The sequence below is a fragment of the Carassius auratus genome, chromosome 8, assembly GCF_003368295.1.
Source record: "Carassius auratus strain Wakin chromosome 8, ASM336829v1, whole genome shotgun sequence".
NCBI lineage: Eukaryota > Metazoa > Chordata > Actinopteri > Cypriniformes > Cyprinidae > Carassius > Carassius auratus.
In genome coordinates this window covers 20,411,042-20,430,508 of record NC_039250.1, presented here as the reverse complement: position 1 = coordinate 20,430,508, position 19,467 = coordinate 20,411,042, and the positions used below count along the sequence as shown (strand labels likewise).

Sequence of the window (19,467 nt, the reverse complement as noted above, 5' to 3'; positions counted from 1 at the left end):
ATGTGCAATTTTCCACTAACATGAGTAGAACATACTGAACATACCTGTACTTAGGCCCAATCCCAATTCAACCCCTTAGCCCTTAGGGGAAGGGCCAGATAGCCCTTCAAACAAAGAATTTTCGCGACCACACTTCAAACGAAGGGGTATGAATTATCTCGGCAACATGGCAGCTACAGCGAACAAAAAGACACATAAATGTAAGCTTTTTTTTGCATAAATAAAGATTTTAACGTAAAGTAATCATTGGTTTTATGTTACATTCAATTGTGAGTTCATATTAACGGTCATGTTACTCAAAGAAATGTTTGCAAAAAATCACTAATATTTGCTAACGTCATATCATTACAGACTGCATGATAGTGCCACAGCATATGTCTGATTAGGGCTGATGGGGGCTAATCCCCCCAATAATTAGAAATCGCTAAACCATTTTCTCAAGAATATTCTGGAAAATATAATGTAGAGATTCAGTATTTAAACTGTATTTAATAAAAGTCGTGGGGCAGCGTTGACAAGTTTATTTTCTCCTGGATATGTGAGTTGCGAGATTTCCGATGTGTGTGTGTGTGTGTGTCAGTAAGCAGCTCATTAATACAGAACGATAATTAAAGGCTCTAATGTACACTAGTATCTGTGTGTATTGTAAGAGTAAGACAACGAATGATGGCGTGTGACATCATGGTAGTGGTGTCCCAATCCTTGGGGGGAATATTTTCTCCCCTACCCCTTAACCCTCTGTTTCAACAGACAAGGGGAAGGGGTAGGCGGAGGGGTAGGCGAAGGGGTATAAAATAGAATTGGGATTGGGCCTTAATCAGTGGCGCCACAACATCGAAATTTAATCTACAACATGATACAGACACAGTACAGTATAGATACAGTAGATACAATAGATAGATACAATAGATACAATTTTTTTACATAATTCCCTAAAAAAATATTCTTATGAGGCCGCTCTTTTTAATAAAGACCCAACATACAGCACAACCTGTGCAGTCCAATTCTTACATAACTAACCCTTAAGAGCCAGTGGTTTTTACTGAATCATAAACAAACAGTGCAACCAATGTAATTTTAATCTCTTGAACACATGAATGTTGTAATGATGACTGATTGTTCACTTGACAGTATCTTGCTAAAAATAAACATTATGCATTTCTGTCAGTAGCATCATTTTAAATATTAATGCATAAAATGTTACCACCTTTGTTTTTGTTTAGTATTGCTACTGGATTACAGTTATCCTAAAATGTATTATTGTAATGATCTCATAATTTGGCAATAGATTTTAGATTACATTTTTCCATATACTTATTCCGTAAAAGTAAATTAATTGTTAAATAGAGACTTCAAGGAATCAAAACCATTAACAGATCTGAAAAGAAAGTAGAACCAGAATCATTAAATCCTTCATGATGAACATCCTTTGGCCTTATTGTCAGTTGTAAAACATTCTATGTGAGAATGGATTTATGCACAAAATGATGTTACAGGAGGCCCAGTTAAGTATAGTTCATCTATCCAACAGATTCATCCAAAACTGCATGGGTGAGCAAAAACAAAAATCCTTTATAATGGAGCATGTCTGTGTGAGGCTGTTTTATCCATGTGCTCCTCTTACATTCAGACACATGGGGGGCACACAAGGGCATGATCCACCAGAGAAAAGGATTTTCATCACCACCTGTCCAATCTGGCAACCCAAAATGACACAGATCCTCAATCTGGCAACCCAAACAGCCGTGCACAGCTGGGCCGTGGTCTGGTCCAGCGTCGCAGAGCTGTTCATTTGCTTGTTTGAGCTGCTCTTCTGCACACAGTTACATGTTTACCCTCCTCCTTTCGAGAAAATGTGCTGTCCTGCTTTCACCCTACATTTCTTGCTTTTAACAGCATTAGAAGTATCTACAAACACTAATCGTGCTGTAGGGCTCAAATCTATACAGAGGGTTATTTAGGGTATGTTAAAATTCTGTGAGAAATGCATCAAGAAAATTATTTGGGTATGACCAAAGACCATTTAAATATGATTCATACATTAATATTAAACACTCTGTAAGGAAAAAGAAAGCACATTAACATTGTACAGCCAGGGAAACCAACACTGTTTATGCTAAATCAAATCTACTAAATCACCCATTGTTTGTATAGGTTATTTAACATGCTCTTGTAACATAATGTGCGATTTAAAAGGTAGATAGAAAAGGATGATCAGTATTTTTTGATGTGCTGTACTCATATTTTGTGTATGCTTTGTCTTGTAACCTTTTTCAAAAATGCCACATAGCATTGGCATTAAAGTATATTAAGGGCCATTAAGGATTATTCAACTGCTGTAGCATTCTGTCAATTATCATAGAAAATAATTTAGCATGTCCCTCAGATTGTATAAAAATAACAAAAGATAAATGCATATAAACTAACGCACTAATAAGTAAGGCACCATGAAATAGGATGTAAAAGCCACTTAAAAAATTATTTTTAATTTTTATTAATTTTTAATTAAAATTATTTTTAATTCTTATTAACTCACTGAGCAAAGTCGATCTTAGCAGACACATTTCTAAAGTTAACATTGTAAAACTTCACTGTAAAAAAAAATATATATATACATCTAATTGCCCATGACATTCTCCACTAACTTTATATACGTTCACTTTAACCGGAAAAAGAAAAAAAACAGAAGAAAGTGCAAAATTCTAAATACATAAAAGCTGTAATAATTACAGAAAATGTCTTCATTTTATTAAAGTAAAGTACATTGTGCCCTATTTTTAGTTTAGCAAAGTTTTAACATCTTCATCTTTTAAGATATTTTCTTATCTTGGCATTAGACTACATAATGGGCAAGTCGTGGCCTAATGGTTTGACAGTTGTAAGGTTCTCCTAAGGTTGTAGGTTTGAGTCTCGGGCCGGCAATACCATGACTGAGGTGCCCTTGAGTAAGACATAAATGGCTGCCCACTGCTCTGGGTGTGTGTTCACGGTGTGTGTGTCTGTGTGTGTGTGCGCGCGCGTGCGTGTGTGTGTATGTGTGTGCATTCACTTTGGATGGGTTAAATGCAAAGCACGAATTCTGAGTATGGGTCACCATACTTGGTTGTATGTCAAGTCACTCTCACATAAAACTAGTTAATACTGCTGTGTGAGTGTTTCTAATATAAAGGCAGAGGAAATTATATTAAACTGGACATATTTCTCTTTTTTGACCAGCTCTCTCTATTTTTTTTCGAAAGTCATAGAAATGTTTGTGGGTTTGTGGTTTCCTTTCACCATACAGAAATTTACCAAACTATCAAAACTTCTTCTTCTGAGAAGCCCAGAAATGTGAAAAGGGTCAAATGTCATTATTTTTCAAATGATGAATGGGCAGACAACTACTGAATCTCCACACATATATGCATTTAACCACTGAAACGTGATTTATACCATTACTTACTGTCAGAGACGCAATTTATTTAATGATGTAATTATCAGTGAGGAGTAACGTGACGTGATCTTTATAATACATCCAAATGCATAAGTAAATTGGACACTTTGAGTTCAAATTGTAATTTAATGCCTTCCTCATTTCATGCGCTCTGTCCTCAGATAAATGAGGACTCCTCCTGATCTGCATTGATTAACTGGCCTGCGCTGTTTTAATGAATCCAATCGTGATTAAGTATCTGTTGGCGAGATGTCTTTGATCACAGATGATCCTCTAATGGAATCTTTCTGATGCGCTCAGTTCTCATCCCTCTTTTCGCTCTCTTTCTCTCTCGCTCCCTCTGCTTCTTCCTCGCCGATGGCCCCTGGAGCAGTTTTGTATAGTAAGCTGTCTGTGCAGTTGGAGAAAAAGCAACACTTGACACCTTCTGAAAAATGTGGCCAAATCAATGTTTTATGACCCCTTTCGGCTTAGAGCACATTATGGATTTGGGAGGCCTTTCCTTCAGAGCGTTTTTGAAAACTGTTAGGTCCCATGGAAGTTAACTGCGAAAACACAAGCGAAGCTGCAGAGAAAGATAGAGAGTGACAGCGAGTCTGAGAGGCAGTCAGAGAGAGAGGAAGTGGTAGACTGAGATGGAAATAGAATAGACTTGGGAGGGCTATTTTAAAAATTTATTCAAGTATTAATGACTAAAAATGTTATCAGAAACCGAATTCAAGAACAAAATGATGGAGGTAGCCTACCTTTGAATTGTCACAATGTCTTCCATGCAAATTAAAATGAAAGAGAAGCATAACACTCAAATCATTTTTACATTCATATCGTTTACATCTTGTGGATATGCGTTTGTTTACATAAACATGTACGGTTTACTGACCCCAATCACATCCATTGTAAGTGCCTCACTGTAATCCAGATTTTGGCAGGTTCAAGTCAAAAAAAAAAAAAAAAAAAAAATTATTTTTATTTTATGCCACAATTGCTGTTGGCTGAGTGAAACTTGTGCTGAACCCAAAATATTCCTGATTCCCGAATCTGATTACATCAGAAAGAACAGTGGAGAGAGGTGGGCATCTTTTTTTTAATATATATATACACCTCATTATTCGGTAGGCCCCGGTCCAGTGATCAGTGCCTTGATCTTCTGCCTTGACAGTATCTGTATCAAAATCAAGATCAGAATATATTGAACCTACCTGCACAATCTTCAAAGAGATTCTCTTCTCAAAATGAGAAGAGGGGAAGAGAAAGAAGAGGACAGGAGAGGAGGAAATGTGATTACTACACACTGTGTGAAAGAGAGAGAGTGAGGGCTCTAAAAAAATGGTGGTCACTGCAAGACTGTTAAAGCTGAGAGACCAGTTGAGAAATACTTTTTGAGAAACATTTTTTGTTTATTTTTAGCCTTATACCACATTTTTAAAATGACTTTAAAATGAACAATTGCAATTGTCTTATGCAAGCACTGCAGTACATTCATTTTACAATAATATACATCCTCTGGAGCAGAGAGAAGAATAATTCACTTTGATAGCTAGTTTGGATTTTTTTTTAGAGGTCCGTGTAACTTTTTATATTTGATGAAGGGCACAATGGATTAAAAAATGTTACTAAAATGTTTCAGTATTAATCACATGTTCAAATTTGCAGAGAAAAGTCCACAAAGGAATATACATACATAATTGAGATGAATAAAAATAACCAGATTAAATAATTTCCAGATATTCCATAATTTAGAATAATTACATTTTTAAATGACATTTTGAACCATTATATATATATATATATATAATGCTCTTTTATTAACTCCATGAGCTCCACCCAGCTTCCATTGTTTATTTCATAGTTTACCGACATCTATTGTTTCTGTTTTCCTTGCAAACACTGTTCCTGTGTTGACTGAATGCTTTGACAATATTGTCTGGAAGCCAACCATGGCCATAAAGCACACTGAATTGAAAAACTAAGAGAGAGTGAATGCTGAAAGAGAGAAAGAGTGAGAGAAGGAGAGGCTGGCTAACGCACTGAAGCGTTTCTATGTACTGTCCTCTCCTTTTCACTCTCACTCCTGAACTAAATCCACTAAAAGCTTAAAACTCTTGCCTTCACCCTCCCTTCCCATTCCTCAAATCTCTCCTTCTTGAGTGCAGCAGAAACCTATTTTCCATCTTTTCCTCTGTGACCTCCCTGGCGAACACACCCAAAAGAAAAGAGTGAAGACAGAGAAAGTGCTGGAGAAGAAGGCGGAGATAGCAGGTCTCCAGCAGGGATTCATGAATCAATTAATGAGTTGAGTTTGGCTGCAAGTCCACCCAAATCTACAGCTCATCGCAGTCTGTGTCTGTGTGTGTGTGTGTATGAGAGAGAGAGAAAGAGAAAGAGGGCAGAGAAATGTGTTTGACTGGCAACAGTAGTATATAAATAATTCAAGTTTTAAAAGTCGAAATGAACTGGCGTAGGGAGTGTTCTGTGTGTTTCCATGAGGAAGACTCTCTAAGTGCCCTTAAACCTGAGGAAGTTGGCCATTGTAGACAGGAAATTAAAAATGTATCTGCATTAGTTTTGAAACACTGGCTCAAGATTAGATGACAAAGTCAGCATTTATCCTTATTATAAATCTGAGTACTCTACTTGAGAACCTCTTACAAAAAACACATTAAATTACAGTCTTTATACATATATTTATCACATTTTTGAACTGACTTGAACTGACTTAAAATATTAGACAGACAGACAGACAGACAGATATTTGGTTTAGGGTAATTGAATGTAAATATGTATAATTCTGCATTATATACATGTGATTATGTTTAACAAGGAAACTATAAAATAAAATGCTACCAAAATAATTTAATTATGATGAGTTATGTGCACAGCTGTGGTATAATTCCCACCATGCCAACCTATTTTGCCCCAATTAAGTATTACATAGCTGTTTAACACAAAATGCAGAGGACATGCCGAATTAAAACACATTTGTTCAGTAAATTATTGTTAATTTTTGCAGATTCTGACTGCTGTTTCACTCACAGGCTGGGTTTTTTAGAGCTGATATCCTGTGATGTACATACTGTCATGTCATGTCACTATAGCTGTAGGCCATCTAACAAACCTTCTCAGCAACACACCAGACGAATGGAAGACAGACAACGAGGGGAGGGGGCGATGTTTCTCCATTTCCTCTGGTGTTCTTTCTGTTGATGTGCGTGAGCGCTCTAGTCAGAGCAAAGTCAAAGCAAGTCTTGCTGTGTGACATGTCAGAGAATCAGAAAAGACTGGAAAGATACATGGAGGTTTTATCAAACGGCTACAGATGCGCCGAGAAGCCCGAGAGCAGAGGATGATGGGATATCGTCTCACTCTGCCCAGGGATCTGAGCAACGTCAGAGCACTGCAGCGCGAGATCGTCCAAATTCATTTCAGAGAGCTTAAACTACCCACACACACAACATGTATCTCTGTATGGCAGTAAATATGGTGTGTCAAATGAGAATGAGAAATTGTCTGTGGAGATTTGTAGGGATCTGCAACAGCCTGTCAACTCTGTCACTTGATTCTCATGCAAAATTAAACCACAGAATTTAGGGGAAACAACAAATTTACTTAAGAAGAGTCACTGTATTTTTGATAGCTTGATTCTGATAGTGTTGACTAATATTATATAAAGTAACTATACGACAATTAAGTAGCTTTTGACTAATGAATATTAGGTCATCATGCTCTTTTTTTTTGCAAACTTTCAAATCAACAGAGCTTCAAAGAGATGTATAGTCCACCATAGCAAAAAGGCATATATATATATATATATATATATATATATATATATATATATATATAAATAAACAAAACAATCCAAAAATAAAACAAAAATAAAAAATAAAAAAAGTCACTTATCTCTTTCAGAAAGTTGGGAATTTGCAGAAACTTCATCCACTGAGCTAGAAATGATGTGATCTGGTATTCACTGATGAGACTGGTGAACAAATGTGCCGTTAATAGCGGTCTCTCATCAGCGTAATTATGGGCTGGTAATCATGAAAATCCTCGACCCCGAGCTTGAGTCATTCAACCCCAATGTAATTCTCATTCAAAGACTCTCATTAAGAGAAAGAACAAAATAAATGAATGAAGTCAACTGAACTAAAATACAAACCCAACAATATTTAGTCACATCTACAAACTATAATGGTTGTACACATTAACATTAGGATAGATGTGCTAAATTACTAGTAGAGCTTTCAGTTCCAATGCTGGAAAGAGTGTTGGAAGTTGAATGGTTAAGGATCTGTGATGCTGACAGAAAGGTTGCAGGTTCAAGGCCCAGTTTATCACCATTCTGCCTTTAATTAAGAACCCTAACCCTACGTTCCTCAGGGGGATCCTGCTAGATGTACTCTGAGTCACTCTGAACAAAAGAAGCATCAAATAATGAATCAAGTGATTCATTAATTAAGGTCAGGTGAAGAGATAAAAGCAATTTTGTGTTTGTAATTAATGAACTGAAGTTCCAGAAATGTTCATGCACGCAGTGGTTACTACTGATATATATATATATATATATATATATATATATATATATATATATATATATATATATATATATATATATATATATATATATATATATATATATATATACATAAAACATTTATTTGGAATTATGCACACACAAGACAAAAGAGTGAAAACACAATCAATGTAAAGAAAAAAAGAAGTCATTAGTTTTGTTTTTTTCAGCCCTGAAGCAGAAAGTCCTCTTTCCAGCATGAAATCCCATAACACCCTCACAACAGAGAGAAGACCGAAAGAGAGAGAAAATGAAAAACTAGACACAGTGAGAGACAAAGAGAAAACCTAGTGGTTCAGCAAAAACAAATTGTTCTGAGTGAAAGCTTTCTCACCCCAAGATACATGAGAGGAGAAAGCAGGATAGGGAGACAGATAAGAAAGAAAACAGGAAGAATAGACAGAATGAAACAATTAAGTATTATATAAAAACAAACAAGATAGAAAGAAAGATACAGCTAGTCACTTCCTCTGTTTATTACAGCTTGACTGAGTCCAGGTTAGTCCTGCAAAAACCTCAAGCTAAATGATTGATGGCCATCTCTCCCACTTGTGTTTGTCCCAAAATAAACCTCAAAGGTGGATCCGTTCATATCCATCATCCTTCATGCAGCCCCCCCACACTGTTTGCGTTCATTCTGGCTGATCCTCAAGGTGTGTGTGCATGTGTGTTATGTGAACATTCACATCAGACAGGGGGTTGGGTGTAATTAGGCTCAGAGGTGCTTGTTTTGCCTGAATTCTGGCAAATGAAGATCAATAGCCACGACATCAGGGACCTGGAGAGTGAAACTCAGCCAGAAGCACCAAATACAAATCCACTACGATAGTCACACACACACACACACTCAAACACAAACTAGACCCCAAGATGCGTCCAGTGTTAACACTTGATGATGTGAACATCACTCATACAGCAACAGTGAATGGCTACACTGAAGAAATATTTAGTTGAGAAATAAATATTGTACTTTCTACATAGCATTATTAAGTTTAAACTTGATAATATTAAGCAAACTCTTCATTAGTACTCATGCAATAATTACAGTTCACAATTCATATAAATACATAGAAATGTACACTACAGATAACTATTTTCAACATGGATAATGATAAGAAATGTTTCTTGAGCATCAATTCAATTTTGTTCTGAAGGAGTAAGTAATGACTGCTGATTCAGCTTTGCATCACGTGAATAAATTACATTTTAAAATAGAATCAGTTTTAATGTAATGTTGATCCAAGAATTGCAGCATTGGTGAGCATAAGAGACTTCTTTTTTAAAAAACATTAAAGTATGTGTAAATAAATAAAAAAGTGCTTTTTATATTTAAAATAAATCAACCAGAAGAAAAATCTGTTCATGTTTAGTTGTTTTGTGGCATCCTTCTCTACTCAAAATGTACAGTATTAGCTCTTGATTGCTAACTTAATGTTTTAAGTTACATTCTCATTCACTTTATTCAATTTATGCCAAACTGTGTTTAAGTAGATTTCACTTAATTTTCAAATTAATTTAAATTTACTACAAAAACATTAGCAATGTCATTAAAAGTCTCCTGCTTCTAATTTTCCTCACATAATCTCACGTCACTGCACCAAGATACCCAAATCTGCAATGAAATGTCAGATATTTCCATATGAACGTAATTATTTCTCATCAAATTCTCCCAAAGCCAATTTTTCTGAGCAATGCAATCCTCTTTCATTGTAAAGCTCTACGTTCTTACTGTATGTATGCCGCATCTATTTTTATTTTTGTTTTAAGAGAAACACTTTGGACAAAGTTGATCCTTAAATAAAGCACAACATCAAGTCTCCTGAGCGTTAAAAGAGTAGCATTCTCCTGTGGCTATTTCTACTGTGTTTGTTTACCTGTTCTTTTTTAGGCTCTTATTTCGCTGTCTCTCACTGGAAAATAAAGATTCTTTCTTTCAACAAATAAATACTTCAAGCTACAAACACACACATACTTACAACCTCTCCACCCAGCTCACCCTGTTACTGAGCAAGTCATCCATTTATACGCTTCACCTCGGGAAACACTGGGGGTCACTTACTCTCTATTACTTTCTTTCTCTATCTCTTGATTCCCGCAGAGCCTGTGTCATGACAGTAATGTTAATCTTGTCCTGTGAGACAGAAATGATGTCTGAATGAATGAAAGAAAGGGGGCTGAGACTGCAGTAATGAAGTGTCTTCTTTCTCTCTATCTCTCAGTCAAGGTTTGTTGAACTCTTGAGGTGAAGAGTAAAGCAGTGGTCATCGCTGCCCTTATTTTTTCTTTGGGAGATTCTCACTGTGTGATCCCAGATGATGGGATCAGAAAATAGGATGAAGTTGACGCAGAGACTGTTTGGTTTTCTGAGGTGCAGATTTCATCTGTCTGGTGTTTTGTTGTTCTCTCATTAATCAACACTTTGGCAGATGGCTCAGCTGCACACAAAGCAATTTACTGAAACCAACAAATCATCAATATGAAGGCCATGAAACTTTCATGCATAAATATTCTGAAGTTTAAAACTCCATTTTTTTCTTCCAAATTGGGAAATTACCTTCTAAACACAACTAATTTACTTATAACTACTACTGGTAAAATGTATAGCCTGAATGCACTGTAAGTCGCTTTGGATAAAAGCGTCTGCTAAATGAATAAATGTAAATGTAATTTTGTACAGATCATTTGGTTTAATCATTACCCTGACAACATTTTTGAAGGCATGCAATGTAAGGAAAAAATCAGTACAGAAATGTATAATGTCCTGGAAGAGAATTACCAATACTTTTTACATTAAGTTTATAGACATTTCCTCTAACCCTAAAACACAATTCATAAAATAAGTGTAAAATACCAGTGGGAAATGATCTATACAGAAACGTCTTCCTATTAACACGATACATTGGGATAGATCATTTTGATAGATTTTTCTTAGAATTTATTAATGGACATATATTTCACCATAAAATTCACCATTAAGGGAAAACTAATGTATAAAAAACCTCATTACACTTATAAACCATATCTGCCAAAAAAAAAAAAAAAAAACTATGCCACAGCAGCCAACTAAACTGAGCTCTTCTTAAGTTCTACCTGTAGTCATTACACTCAAGAAACTGCAGATCCACAGCCAACACTTTGACAGCATTGTCATGTCAGTTTAATAGTTGCTATTCACTAATTTTACATAACTTCCTTTCAGACATTGACACGTACTATATAGTAAAAAACAAGTAATAATTTTCTTGATTTCATTTTTCATTGCACTCCAAGCAAATTGAATAAATGTTCATCAGGTGCACATTAAATCAATTTGCTAATATCTAATATGCATATCTAATATCTAAAATTTACTAATATCTAATATGCAGTTTCAGCATATTAGAATGATTTCTGGAGGGACATGTCACGCTGAAGACTGGAGAAATGACTGCTGAAATATATATATATATATATATATATATATATATATATATATATATATATATATATATATATATAAAAAACACACAAACCAAACACATGTAACTGTATTTAGCACTTTTAACCTGGACTGACAGCTGTATTCTGCCTGTGAGTGGAGAGTCACACACGCACAATGGCACAAACATAATTACACACACTGGTTCTATGTGAATGCTTTGATTAATTATTCACACCACGCTTGATAAATTAGTGGGACTGAATGCGAAAGGGTCTGGTCAGCTGACTACACTCGAATCATTTGAACTGAAACCCAAACCAGCTGCAGAAACCTGAGATTCCCGCTCTGACCCAGACATCAGCCCTTCCAACAAGTAACAGTTATTTGTCACAGTTAATAGCCTGTGAAAACACACACAATAATGCAGCCAAACATCTTTATAAACACACGATAGACGTGCAGTTTGACTGTATGAAGTTGGTAATGAGATAATGAGAGGAAAATAAGCATCAGCTAGCAGCTAAACAAAACAAATTCTTGGCGAAAGTGAGCGCTAACACAATAAAGAGCTGAGTGATTGTAAACAGAAAGAAATATCTAAAACAAGGTTTAGTGCATTAAAATACACTAGATTCTTAAAGGCCTACAAATGTTTCACCTCATTTGGTGCAAGTCAAATATAATTAGCACACACTCTCTCGCTTTCTCTATCCCACTCTCTCTATATGCTGAGTAGTAAATCATTTTTATAGAGCATCTCTCACTTTCCTGTCAATCTACAGGCTAATTAAACTTGCTCTGGATCTCTGGATCAGAGGCGGATTAAGGTGGTCAGGGGCCCCTAGGCTGCTCTTTGTGTGAGCCCCCCCCAATCATTATCCTTTACTGGAGATATTTATTTAGTGCCATACATGGTCCACATGCAAATATTAAGGTGAACTGGCATACACACACACACACTGAGACAGCCAATCCAACAGGGTTTCCTCTACATTCCCAGTGTCCCCACATAATTTTGTGAGACTGTGATTGGTACACATTTTTTTTCCTAATCTAGGGGGTTCTGTGGGTGTAAGACATTTTTGTTCATTTTAAATTTAAATGCATAAATCTGGTGCATTTTGAGAGCAGAGACAAGTGAATAGATCAATGAAGAAAAATGTGCACATTCTTATTAGTGGCACCGTAATTTATTTATTGGTTTCACAGACAATTTATACTATATAAATGCTTGTAAAAGCTACAAATGGCATTCAGTCAAGACTCTTTCATTGTTTGATTATCATTAATGCCGACGCTTAAAATTTACTAATATCGATTTTGAATGCACGTACACATTTTACTTTCGGTTTCAATTTAGCAATGAATCCTCTTTCGATGTTTTTTTATGGGCCAATGAGGATTTTTTTTGTTTGCCTAAAGAAAATTTAAAATAATAAAAAAAATAGTCCAGCCAATCCGAGGCCCCTGCACACGTGGGGCCCCTAGGCTGCAGCCTAGGCATGCCTGTGTGTAGGCCTGTCACGATAACAAATTTTTGTTGTGCGATATATTGCCCCAGAATAATTGCGATAATCGATATTATTGCCATTTTAAAGACCATTTTATGCCACTGAATATAAAATCATAATGTAACGGCATAAAATGCAAGGCAACAAACTTTAATTTTTGAGAATATTTAGATTGTGGAAATTAAGTATCCAAATAATAGATACCTTAAAAACTTTAATAAATAGTAAATAAACTTAGATCTATATGTATCTATATATAAAACAAAAAATGCAAAGTAACGAGTAGAAAAAAAGAAAAATGCAAAATGAACAATGATTTTTCCATCTACAGATTTTTCCCGCACCTTCTTTTCTATGTAAGTTAAAGGTGCACACTAATGTTGGAAATCACAGATCCTTAAACACAGATCCTTAAACCAAATCTGCAGATTAAACTTTTTTGTAGAAACGTGATTTAAATTTGAACAAGCTCCTCACGACTACACCACATTATGTACGAGAAGGTGCAAAAGACACAGGCACAAGTGGAATGTACAATAATATGTGCTATAAGTAAATATAATGGGCTATATATTGCATCACCAAAAATGATTGAGGTCATGTACATATATTGCGCGATAAATCGATATATTGGTTATTGCGACAGGCCTACCTGTGCGTTAATCCACGCCTGCTCAGGAGGGGCAGATCACTACATTTGACAGAAACAACACTATTGCACTTTTCCAAACATTTACATTGACAACAGATTTCAGATCCATCCAGTCAGTGACAATGAGTGTATCAGCATAGCAAGGCCAGTCCCACATGCAGTGCTCGGGTTAAACCACTTTCACTCTAACAGCAGATCCAGGACCTGCACACAACAGAGCCAAATCAAATAAACTACTACATTCAGTGGTGATTCACAAAGGATTATTTCAGCAGCCAGTATCAGCGGGGCATCTGTGTGTTCCTAAGCCTTTTGCTCCCGACAACATCCTCCCTCATAGCGAACACATAACCAGCACTGTTAGAAGGAGTATAAACACGCACTGTGGCCCGAAGGGAGTTATATCAGCCAACCACATCAGCCAAGGCAATGCAATTACTGTGGAAATTATAGTTCCAACTTACAAATTCATATGGCCATATTCTGCAATATTCATTTTTTTTCCTGTCTTTTATCTCTCTCCCAGAGTGATGTGGAGGATTTATAAAACGCTTTATCTTATTTGGTGCAATTTACTGATGCAAAGACAGCTTAAAAAGAAGAAAGTCATGACGTATGTCTGAAGACCACATTGTATTGCATTATTGTATAGTTTAACTCTCAAATCGTTCCAGTCAGTCGAAACTTTTGTAATGAAACAAATTAACTGGATCACAAAACCGATCGAAATGATTCGCTCACTAATAAGTGTGAAGAATCTGTTCACGGCTCGATTCGAGTGATTCGCGAGTCAACTACTCGGTGACTCACTGAACTGACAACTCATATTCGTTTCAAATCTAAGTTTTTAACCTTGTAAATAAATAAATATTAGCTACTGATATAATGTTTTGTTTAATGTAAATGCTAAATATAAGCTTATTTATGTTCTAAGTGTCATTTTATGAGGTAAATCAAGGCTGTAGCCTAAGACACTGAATCACAGCTCACAAGATTTGAATGAGCTGGTGGCTGTATGCGCGTGCCAGGCTATGTGCTCACTGGGACCAGAGACCTTTACTCTGTTTGCGCCCTTTCCAAGCAGGGTAAGTTGATTTACTAAGGGTAAGCCTGACTTTTTACATGGCATATACTGTTAATGCGGTAAGAAGACGAAGAGCGGTCAGACCACACACCCTCGCTCTCCCGCGCGCGCACACGCTAACTCATCACACTCATTGCCCTTTTTACTCTATGGTATTATTTCTTAATCACGCTTGACACCAAATATTCCAGCTTTATAGCTCCCAGGATGATTCTCAGGTTTACACACAGGCTATAGCCTACCTATTAAGTTTCAGTGACCCGCGCCCGATCACGATCAGAATGCATGACTCACTAAAGCAACTGTCATGGATCACTAAAACAGACTATTGGCTACCCGTTTATTTTACTTAACTGGTCAATGACTTTAATTAGAGTGGTACTATACACCATCCCATTCTTCTTTGTAGACATGTACATTGTGAAAAATTCAATTTAAGCACATGTAAAATAAAAGCGTGAAACCAAATAAATGGCAAAAGCTGCATACCTGTTGGTGCGGTGGTCCGGATTATTGCCCAGCAGCAGCAGAGACGGGTCTCATTGCCCTAACATTATGAGTTATTCCATCCACGAACCGGAGAGGCTTGAGCAATCCGCTCTAAATGATCTCTCCTGTATCTGCTCCGCCAGAGAGAGTCAGAAACCCACAAAAACAAAAACAAAAAGTTCAGTCCTCTGATCACAAAAGCGCCCTATGTCCCCGCAGGGCGTCCGGGTGCGCGGAGACGCAAAGTTCCTTCTCTCGCAGCGTCTCAGATATTCATCTCAACTCAAATAAGAGCGGCGTGAAACTTCAGTGCTTTCGCGTCTGGTTTAAAAATCACACAGATGTTTGTAAAGGCGCCATCACCCCGCATAGTTTCCAGTTGGGCTTGTTTTGTCGGTGTTGGTCCGCGCTGGAGACGCTCTGTGCAGGATCTGCCGGTGCTGAAGGCAAAGGTCTGGAGCTCTGTGCTGCGCTGCCTCGCTCCCTGCGTGCTCTCCAGGGATGTGAGAAGGAACCCAACGCACAGTGAATCAGCGCCACTCAGCGGCGTCTGTGACAGCTATCCTGTTCTGTTTAACCTGCCATTTAAAAGCACACAACTTGATAAGTACAAATGAGCTTAAAGTGGTGAAAAACACACATTTCTAAGCTTATAAAAAGTAATTCAAAGAAAAGGGCACATTATTTGAGTTCACAAGTTCATCTGAGTGGCATAAGATTTAGCTAAACTTGCCATTTAAATGTCTAATAACTACATATTTGTTTTAGGTGGCAGGAAACACAGATGTATCCAACAATGATAAGTCGTTTGAAAAAAAGGGCGACTTATTTGAGTTCTTATGTAAATACCAGTAAAATATTACTTTAATCCACTGACTTTCACAATGTGTTGATAAAGGAATTTTTCTTATAAATTTTATAATTGCAAAATCTGAAAATGTATCCGTAAATAAAATATCCATTGATAAAATAATAATATATCCATCAATAAAATATATTGATTTGTTTCGAGTACCTTGGCTTGATTTTGACCGTTTTATTAAAGTAAAAATAATTAATAAAGTGCTCTTTTTTCAATAAAAAATGGTTCAATTGGGTTAAATGGTGTATAAATACCATAGATTCAAAAATAAATAGAAAGGTTCATTATAATAGCAAGTAATAGATTTGATTTAAATGTAAGGGTGGGCACCGAAATTCTTACCTTGACTGTGCAATGTTTTCAATGAGTTAAGATGATGCATTTGCTATTATATTATTTGAATGTATTATCATAATCACTGTTTTTAGTGCAGGTTTTATTGTTTACTTCACTTTGTTATTCTCCTAGTTATCAAGCTGCTCAGAACTGGGAAATTCGTACATTCGTACATGCGCAGGAAGCTTAATTTTGAGAAATAATATGAATAACACATAAAATCATGAAGTGTTACATATATTACAAAACTCATTTACACAGTGAGTGCTTTTAGTGGGAAACTAAAAGCCATAACAAAATGTACTTTAATTAATGGGTCACAGAGCTACATGACTGCTTTATTGATTCCATGAGCCAGATATACTATTGCAAATGATTGCCACTGAATCCAGTGAAATGCCTCTCAGTCTTTACTGTACTTTTGCACTCGGGTCTCATTTTGGCACCAAACAGGCATTTGACAAAATGAACCCCCCTCAGCAGATGAAGATTGAACATTCTTGGCTCAGTTGGTCTGAGTGCCTCCCCCACAGCTGAAATTCAATAGAAGTCACAAAGAGTGATACATATGTGTTGGACTTCTTAAGTGATTTATAACGCGTGCAGTGTGTAGGGTGGACAAGTTTCCACTAGAGAAACTTTGGTGAGAGAGTGAAAGAGATATGGTGGATAAACAGGGAGATGGGGGAATGAGATAGACAGAGAGAGCGGGGATCAGACTGAGAAAGAGAGAAGGAGAGAAAGACATTTGGCAGACATTGTTAAAAGCCTTTCAGAAGGCATTTGCTGTTGTCGATACATTTGGCTCAAGTTTATTACACCTGAAAGTAACTAATGCTTTCCATTACACTTCAAAGCAAAGCTTTTCAGAGACATCTTACCGTCTCTACTCTCACTCGCTTTCTCTTCCCCTGAGGCTTTGGTCTGATCTAAGATCACTTGTGCATGTTCTTCCTGTAATAGCATTAGATGAGGCCAGAAGCTCTCAGATCAGCATTAAAATCAAATCCATCTGATGGGTCGAAGTGGTTTTATGGGCTGGTCTGACATGTTGAGCCAGTGACACCAGAATCTGTGAAAATATGAAGTGTCAGATATTGTTTAAAGCCAACATGTGTTTCAGACCAAAACAGAGCTCTATTTTTACTGATATCTCATGTGAGTGGCATCTCCTTTCATACAGACCGAGATGTGTGTGCGCGTGTGTGACAGAGTGAATGTACTGTTGACATGTTTGTTTGCTCTGAATTAGACCCTTTCACAGTAGGAGCGCTGCTAGACAGACACATATGGGCTAAAGGCTAACAGGGGGTACGGCGCTGGATTAACAGCTGTGTCTGGGGCAGGAGAGACATAAGCATAAAAACAGCAGTAAAAGGTAAAGAGAGAAGAAAAACTGATGCCGACAGTGCATCGACATAGACATTTTTATATTGCGATCATTACGATCACAAGGTGTAATCATTCCCTAACATGTTCATTTTGTCGGCTTAAAAGAATAGTTCACACACACACATCTTATTTCATGATATAGTCATTTTATTTTGCAATAATTTCTATCCTGATATAGTCTTTTTTTGTTAATTTATCTTTACCATCAAACAATAAGAACACACAGTAGATTCAAGTAACAAACTAAAGGACAAATATAATAAAACGAAGAGAAAAATGAACAGTGTTTTACTCTGGAAATATGGCTCTTATTAAAATGCATTCTTAGAGTACCGGTATTACTAAAAAGTGGAATTGTACCATTTTTAAAAGCAGGGCATCGCAATAACTTTTTAGTACCGTTATATCGTGCAACACTTTTTTTTGCACAAGAGGAACATTGCTGATCGGAATACTGAATGATCAGTTAATAATTCCAAAGAGTATCTACAGTAATTGTTATGATATTGTAAAGCTGTTAAAGTAGTTATTAATTATGTACAGTCATGTACTTCTGCATTACATTTTAATTATACTTAATAAATGTGGAAGGGACAATGAAACATTTAGCTGAACTTAGCTTAGAAAAGTTTGCGACCAAACAAACACCCTCTGTTTAAGACCTCTAATTTAAACATAAGAACAAACTGTGAAATTGTCAAAGCAGTCAGTTTGACCCCTGGAGACAGTAAAGGATGGTGTCTTTGGTGGTGTCAGCTCATCTGTCAACACTCATCAAGGTCAGTGGCCCTTTCCACAACACAAAAACCTCAACACCTCGATGTCTAAAACACTTCTAAACAGCAATTAATTAACCACACAGACTCTCTGAGCCAGCCTTCTGCCCCTGTGTATTTCGCAGGTCTGACAGAGATCATCAGAGCAAAGCTGCGTTTGTGATCTCAGCTTCAAACGGTTTAATTACAATAATTTAATGACTTACATACTCCAACCATTTATACACACAGTAATAATAATTATACACTTACTGGAACAACTAAACCCAGATGCATCGAGAGAAATCACAAAGTCTCTTTAATACCTCTGAGAGCAAAATACATCTTGTGAGACAGACCTTGCATGTGTTCAGTGGTGAACATGGTACTCAGATTCCATTAGAATTCATTGATCCATTGAACTCATATATTTCTAGTTATATTCTTTAAATATCAAATGAAAAAAATTGTCTTCATTTTGCCTATCTTTCTCTTTTAAATCAAATTTCTTTATTGGCATCTGTGGTTCCATGAAGAACCTTTCACATCCCTTTCCACTGCACAAATGTTTTTTTATTGCAGACAAAGGTTTTTTAGGATTAATCAAATATTATTCATACTAAGTAAAAAAAATAAATGATATTTTAAGAACTGTTTACGGAAAGTTTATTTGGGAAATGGTTCATCGATTGCATCGCTATTTTATGAAACCCCCTTTTGTAGCCTTTATTTTGTAAATGTATATGCAAGAGCAACAACCTATGAAGAACAGTGTTGTATTTCTGTATCAGTGAATGAATAAAAAGGGAGAGAGGAAGAGAGAGGAGGAAAAGAGAGAGCAAAGAAGTTCTTCACCCAATTAATAATTCAAACGGCACTGTAAAAACATTCCTCGGTGTCACCAGCTGTTGTATTCTTACACCTTAACCAAGCTGCTCCACCTCTTATTCTGTATATGCCAG

At 36.5% G+C, this 19,467-nt stretch overlaps 1 protein-coding gene across 1 annotated transcript in view; it reads right to left on the bottom strand.

Moving 5' to 3' along the window:
* The window catches only part of LOC113107546 (protein FAM19A2), a 68,565-nt gene extending 51,151 nt beyond the window's left edge, over positions 1–17,414 (bottom strand). The window contains exons 1-2 of the mRNA XM_026270140.1: positions 17,240–17,414; positions 15,161–15,738 (exon numbers count right to left, since the gene is read on the bottom strand). The gene's annotated coding sequence lies outside the window, so the exon portion shown is untranslated. The remainder of the gene's footprint in view (positions 1–15,160; positions 15,739–17,239) is intronic.
* Positions 17,415–19,467: the final 2,053 nt, after the last annotated feature.